A 7,874-nucleotide genomic window follows, 5' to 3' on the forward strand; every position below is an offset into this window, starting at 1 on the left:
GCTGGAATCAAACGCGGGCCCGTGGGCACTAAGAGGCTGCAGTGCTAACCACTGAACCACTATGTCACCATCTTTTTTCTATAACAAGGTGACCATAACCGGACACATTATGCCAGAAGAGGCTTCGACAAAGCCCTGTACAACCTTCACATTACTGTGTTTCTCCCATACTCAAAACTACTGAACAATGAAGACAAGCCTGCTACATACCTTCTTAACCATCCTCTGATGCAAACATCAATGTATTATGATTCAACACCACTAGCTCTCGTTGTAATATTGAGCTGCATTTTCACTTACGCCATTGACCTTCTTGACCAAGATCTCTTTGAAATTTGAAATAACGCACTTCAATGTTCACTAAATCAGCAATTTTGATTATCAAATACCTGCATGGTAAATATGCCTTCTAGTTTATGACTGAAATCTTTCACATAAACTGTAAGTAAAAGTGCACCCAGCACTGAACCATGTGGAACATAAATAGTAACAAGCAACCTGTCCAAAAAAACGAAAGCCCCACCATCACTGTCTGTCACTTGCCATTTAGCCAAATGTGCATGCAATTGTCAAGTTCACCCCGAATACCATGTGATCTAGATTGAAGAATAGAAATAGAGAGAGACAAAAAAGAATGAGTGGATGCATCAACGGCCAGATGGAAAGTCGAATGGACTTCTGGCTTTATCAGAAAATGACATGGTCTTCCAAATACTAAATTTTGTTTGCCAACTTCTTTCCTCAAGGCAGGACAATTGTTCAAAATGTCTCATACTATTAACTTTTGTTCTTCCCCAGTCTCGTTAAAAATATAATTCCACATGTATCCCGAAATGACAAAAAGACCTTGAGCAATAGCAACTTGAATATACACCTATTGTACTTATGATTGTTGTCTGCTGATTGTAAATCTTCATCTCAAAGATAAAGAACGGGGATTTGCCTGGATTCAGAGAAATCATATTAATATTTCGAATATGTGGCTTCGTTACAGGACAATCAACATATCTTCATCGAATTTACTTCAAACACAGAAACAATAGATGTCTATTATACCGTGCTATGAAACTGCGATTTGCGAGCAATGAAATTGCCCCTTTTCATACAGTTGCCCCTCTGATTGGAGATTTGCTGACCGTAGTGAGACTGGTATATTGATGGGGAATGCCTCCAACAATACACCAACAAGTGAATATTGATGAAAAGCCTGGTGGGCAGCTTTCTGTTATATTTTCATTTTGAAATTTTTCATCGTAAAGAAAAAGAAACAATGATCATTAGTCAGTAATTCCTGAAGTATTTTAGGCAATAGCTGAAGAAATAGTCAATATCAATTGCTCCTCCTCACTTTAAAAGACTCCCTCCCATACCCTGAGATTGTCAAACCAATTTGTGCACAGTTTCAATTTGCCTTCAAAAAGCAACTATTTGCTGTGATTGTTTCAGCATCAATGAACACAAGGAGGTAAATATGAGCAAAAATGCAATTCTCGTCCATCAATATTTCACAGACCACCATATTACAAAGCATGTGTCGTTTCTTAAAACTTTCACAATCTGACGCATCAATACGAAATTAAAATTTCCTAATCATGAAACTTTTCAGTACATTCAGTGTTCCATAATTCTCTATTTTCTAAAACCATTGGTTTCTGGTAACTGATTGGTGTCTCCTGTTCCATTAATGATTGCGAACTTTGCAATCACTTTACATTAGTTGATGAATTGCCATTTATGTTTGATCTCCAATCAGTGCAACGATAAAAAAAAATTCCAAGAGGAAAAAACCAGCGGGTCCATAATTCCGTTGAATTACAATATATTTAGAAGTGAGGCCTGTGATATGCTTTGCTTTTTTTAGTGGAATTGGCTTCAAGGCCACGTTCACCATCAGTGCCTGTAGAAACAGAGCAACATAGAATATTGGAGCAAGAGAAATTCATTCTACTGTGAGCCTTCTAATAATTCATCACGATCATGATTAGTCATCTAACCATGCTTTCGCCCCATCGTCTTTGATCCCAGTCGCCCCAGGTGATACATATAGCCACTTCTTGAATGTGTTCAGTCTTTTGCAATCAGCTCTTTCGTGATTTGATGAATTCCGAAGACTCACTACTCTTTGAGTGCACAAATGACTTCTCCGCTCAGTCGTCTATGCTCTGCCCCCAATTCTTGACTGTTACCCCTGGTTCTGGACACATCTACCATTGGAACGTCCTTCCAGTCGTTACATGAATGTTGTACAAGGGTGGTCATGAGGCGATGAACGGCCAATCTGTGTTGCCAATGCATCCGCGAGTTACTGTTGATTCATTGAATGTGTAGGTTTCATTTTAGTTATGTCTTCTTGATGTGCATATGCACTGACAGTAATTATCTGAAATTCCAACGGTGGCTCCATTCCCTGAAGTTCCCTGCAGTGTTAAAATTAAGATCCTTCTGCCATCTCAGTTTTGCATCAAGGATCCTGCTGTGCTATTTCAAAGAACTGAAAGGGAAGTGCCCCTATTTTATTAGCCAATTTTATATTGTTTCAGCCACAATCACAAAAATAGATGATCGTGTCATGACAACATAACTTCTTTTTTGTAGCTCCTTGGGTAATCATTGCCGGCTGAAATACCTACAATACCATACCCAATACAATTTGCAGATGCCTCTCTTGCTCATAAGCACACGGCGACTCCAGCTAACCATCCCTCAACTAACGAATTTGCTTTGGTCTTCGAGAAAACTACATTGCCAACAATAATTATGTGAGTGGCACGGTGCCTTTAATGTGAGCATTAGTTACCATGTCAGGTCACTTTGACAAGTAAGCCTGGGATAGTTCTAATCACTGGAGAAACAAACGATAGAAACGGGCCATTCACCTTCCTAGGGTGCGGCAACTGTTTACAACGACTGTTTAGTTCATCACAAGCAATGGTAGCATTCACATTTTCTCCAGAAGCCAGCATTTACAACATGGGAGATCATATCTGTGTTCAAAATTGGAGTATATCCGATACACTTTCTCTGACTGCACTGTTGGCCATTACCTGTTCCCTGGTTTAATCATACTTTATTATAAATACTCAAGAACAACAAATCAGTTCCATAGATCCTGACGAAGTGTTAATCAATGAGCTATCAATCAGTGTTCACGAAGACAAGGAAAAATGTGGCAAGTGAAATCAATTAGGACATCAGCACAGCCATATGTGTGATCTCTCTCTCTGTCTTTCTCTCTCTCTCTCACACACACACACACACACACACACACACACACACACACACACACACACACACACACACACACACACACACACACACACACATCCACATACGTACACAGCTCATTACAGACAGAACGTACGTATTTTGTAGTGAGTTCAGTACGATCGTGCTATGACTGGGTAACAAAAAATCTGGAAAAAAAAGCAACAGTAAGGAAATTTTAGTTTGGCTGGATTTATTCATTGTGGAACACGCGAATTTGAGAATTTTTTTTCCGGTGAAGTACACAATGTAATGCTGGATAAATTAGGTGAAAAAAAGCTTCTTTAACGTTGGGGGATGCTCTGTAAGTAAAGTATTCAGATATAAGTGATCGGCAGCAAAGTGACAGGGAAGATTCAGGTAGCACAGTTCATAAAAGGATAGTGAAGGCAGGAACAGCAAACACATTTAAAAAGTGTTTGGAGATGTACTCCAAGTGCTATAACCTTCACTGTTACAGTCAATATGCTCTACAGTAAGCCTAGGCTGGAAGGTTCTGTTTTCAGGTGGTACAGTCCCAATGGGGTATGTAATTGTTTCTGTGGTGAAAAATCTTCAATAACTCAAAATACATGCTTGTCAAATTCAGAGGCTTTAAATTGGAAATGTCCCAAACTTTTGTCTCAATCATGTCAAATTTCAATAATCTTACACTCTCTCTGTTCAGGTAAGTAATGATCTATTGTTCCTCAAATGACGTTTTGGGCAACGTCTCTTTATTTGGCCAAGGTCAGCAAAATGAATTAACAATTTTAAAGGCATTAAACTTATTTTGATACAAATAGGCTAGCTTCATCTGCAGTAGACTGAACTTTCCAAACATTACAGAGAAGATAAATGAGTCCTCACGTCATTAGGAATGACTTTTTTTCGAAACATTGTAGATGGATTGCTCAAAGCAGTTCGTGTGAGCAAAATTGTTTGGTGCTCTTTGTGGATTACTGCACTAAATGTTGCTTCAACCTGATTAATATGGTCCAAATGCACTTCAAAATGCCTTTGATCACATCCTTCATAAGAGATAGTACAGCAAATTTAAGAAGTCATGGACCAAAAATGGCAGTTGTTCTTTGAACTCAAGGAAGGTCCATAATGGTATTCTGCAGGTATCAATGCTTCGACCTCTGATAGATTTCATTTATGTTTTTGACAACGACATTGGCATACCTCACAATTTGTTGCAACGAGAAACTGGTAACTATTCTGAACCAAAGGAAGATGTTTCAGAATTTCTTTAGAATCCAGTGACATTTGTGGAATTGGCCTCGGAATGATACATGAAATTTAGCCCAGAGCATTTGAGATGATTAACTTATGGCGGAAAGTGTAGAGATATAATAGAAGATTGTGTAGAACATGTCATGTCTCGTAGAAGCAAGAAAGGTATTTGAAACCTATATAATACACAGATTAGGTGTCACTTGGAGTGTATCTTCAGCTTTGGGCATCAATTGAAGACCTGTTATAAAGCGTACCTTCAAGGATCAAGAATGTGCATTCAGCCAAAGGACTTTCATTGAATACCACGTTGTAGAAGTTGTGCAGCTTTGTTTGTTGGAGAAATGCATGACAGGTGATTGCTATATGTGTCCAAAATAATAAGGGGCTTGCGTGGATAAATAAGAGGACCAATGGAGGCATGAAGAAGCCAAACTTCATAACACAGTACATAGTTATGTTCTGGAAAGCAATCATTGAGAATATAGCACTGGCAGCAAGCACTGCATATTTCGAGAAGGGATCCAATCCAACATCTAAAACAAAAACAATCAAAGAAATTGACTTTTCGGAGGAGTAAATTAGACAAGAAGGGCCGAATGGCTCATAATGTGTTGCAAACACTCTCTAATACTATTCATCATACGCAAATGCCACACGGCGTAACTGACGTGGATTTTTTTTTCACAACATTGACAGCAACTATGCCTTCCACTAAATCCACTAAATCTTGTCAATGATCATCCTAAAGCGGGTCATTTCTTACTTGTTTCTGTTATATGCTCAATATCAGTGCATACAGCATTGAATCAAAAACCTCTTCACATTTGATTTGGTATTCTTGTGTACGACTATGCTGAATTATGTCATGGATAATATGACACTATGACTTTACAATAAGTAAATCTAAATCACCCTCTGTGTTTTCTATGCAACACCTATCACGTTCTGTTACAACAGGCTCTATTTCCATTATTGTTCTTAACGCCTGTTATCGGCAGTTTTTATATTAACTGTATGATCGATTTAGTTCTGATACAAGTAATCAAAATGTCAACTAAACGTATTCCATGATAACAAGGTGTGGAGCTGGATGAAAACAGCAGGCCAAAAAGCACCTTAGGAGCACAAAAGCTGACGCTTCAGGCCCAGATCCTTCATCAGAAAAGGAGGAGGGGAAAGAAGGTTGAAATAAATAGGGGCAGAGGGGGAGTCGGATCGAAGATGGATAGAGCAGTGGATAAGTGGAGAAGAGACAGACAAGTTAAAGGGCGGGGCGTGGGGGGAATGGAGCCTGTAGAGGTGATGGTAAGTGGAGAGGTCGGGAGGGGGTAGGTCAGTCCAGGGAGCACTGACTGGTCCAGTAGGCGGGATGAGATTAGTAGATAGGAAATTGAGTTGTGGCTTGAAGTGGGAGGAGGGATAGGTGAGTGGAAGAAATGGTTAGGGAGGCAGGGACGATCTCGGCTGGTTTGGGGATGACGCAGGGGCAGGGGAGATTTTGAAGCTTGCGAAATCCACATTGATGCCATTGGGGTGCAGGTTCCCAAGCGGAATATAGGTTGCTGTTCCTGCAAGCTTCCGGTGGCATCCTTGAGGCATTGCAGGAGGCCCAGGATGGGCAAGTCATCTGAGGAATGGAAGTGTCAGTTGAAATGGTTCTTGACAGGGACATGCAGTTATTTATTGCAAATCGAGAGTTGGTGTTCTGCAAAGTGGACCTCAAGCCTCTGTTTGGTTTCCTCGATGAAGAGAAGGCCACAACGGGTACAGTGGATGCAGCATACCACATTGGCAGTTGTGCAGGTGAACATCTGCTTGATGTGGAAAGTCTTCTTGGCTCTTGGGATGGGGGTGAGGGAGGAGGTGTGGGGCCAAATGTAGCAATTCCTGCAGTTGCAGGGGAACGTGCTGGGTGTGCTGGGGTTGGAGGGGAGGGTGGGACGGTCAAGGAACTCACGAAAAGAGTTGACCTTCCAGAAAACAGACAACGGTGAGGATGGAAAGATGTCTTTGGTGGTGGGATCTGATTGTCGATGGCAGAAGTGTGGGAGCATGATGCGTTAGATCCAGAGGTTGGTGGTGTGGTATGTGAGAACGACGGGAATATTCTTTTGGCGGTTTTTGTGGGCTGGGGTGAGAGGGATGATTTGCAGGAAATGCGTGAGACACGGTCAAAGGCATTCTCGACCACTGCAAGGAGAAGTTGCGGTCCTTGAAGAACGAGCACATCTGTGATGTACAGGAGTGGAATGCCTCATCCCGGAGGCAGATGCAGCGCAGGTTAAGAAATCGGGAATAGGTGATGGAATTTTTGCAGGAACGTGGGACGAGCAGTATTCTATGTAGCTGTGGGAGTTGGTGTGCTTGAAATGGATATCGTTTTCTCAGTGGTTGTCTGAGATGGAGACAGAGAGGTCTACGAATGTGAGTGATGTTTTGGACATGTTCCAGGTGAACTTGAAGTTGGGGTGGAAGCTGTTGGCGAAGTGGATGAACTCTTCGAGCTCCTCTGGTGAGCACGAGGCAGCGCTAATACAGTCATCAATGTAGCGGAGGAAGAAGTGGGGTTTGGGGCCAGTGTAGATACGGAAGAGGGACTGTTCGACGTAACCTACAAAGAGGCAGGCATAGCTTGGGCCCACGCGGGTACCGATGGCCACCCCTTTCATCTGTAGGAAGTGGAAGGAATCGAAAGAGATGTTGTTGAAGTTGAGGACGAGTTTGGCTAGGCAGATGATTGTGCCAGTGTTGGGGGACTGGTCGGGCCTGCAGGACAGGAGGAAATGGAGGGCTTTTAGGCCATCTGCATGGGGACTGTAGGTTTATGGGGACTGGATGTCCATGTTGAAAATGAGGTGTGGGGACCGGGGAAATTGAAGTTCTGGAGGAAGTGAAAGACGTGGGTTGTGACACAGATGTAGATACGGAGTTCCGGTACCAAGGGGGACAAAATGGAGCCAGGGTAGATGGAGATGAGTTTGGTGGGGCAGGAACAGGCAGAGACAATGGGTCCACCAGGGCAGGCGGGCTTGTGGATTTTGGGAAGGAGATAGAAGTAGGTGGCGTGGGTCTGGGGAACAATGACATTGGATGTTGTGTGTGGGTGGCCTCCTGAGGTACTGAGGTTGTGACTTAGAATTAGAAGCATTAGAATCACGAGATTCAAAACAAGCAGCTCACCATCACCTTCTCAAGTGCAACTAATGACAGGCAGTAATGTTGGCGAGACAGAGATGGCCGTTTCCAAAAAGGAAAAAAAATATAAAATAACGAGCACAGGACACAGGAACCAAAAAAATCATCAGTGCTTTCTGGTTCTCATCAACAGCTTGTAATTTTTTCTCGACAATCAAGGGCCAAGCAGGTGTGTCGGAAAAATTAGTGTTTGC

At 42.1% G+C, this 7,874-nt stretch overlaps 1 pseudogene; it reads right to left on the bottom strand.

Moving 5' to 3' along the window:
• The window catches only part of LOC125448920 (Ig heavy chain C region, membrane-bound form-like), a 48,468-nt pseudogene extending 46,458 nt beyond the window's left edge, over positions 1-2,010 (bottom strand).
• Between the last annotated feature and the right edge of the window lie 5,864 nt (positions 2,011-7,874).

Source organism: Stegostoma tigrinum, chromosome 43 (genome assembly GCF_030684315.1).
Source record: "Stegostoma tigrinum isolate sSteTig4 chromosome 43, sSteTig4.hap1, whole genome shotgun sequence".
Taxonomy (NCBI): Eukaryota; Metazoa; Chordata; class Chondrichthyes; order Orectolobiformes; family Stegostomatidae; genus Stegostoma; species Stegostoma tigrinum.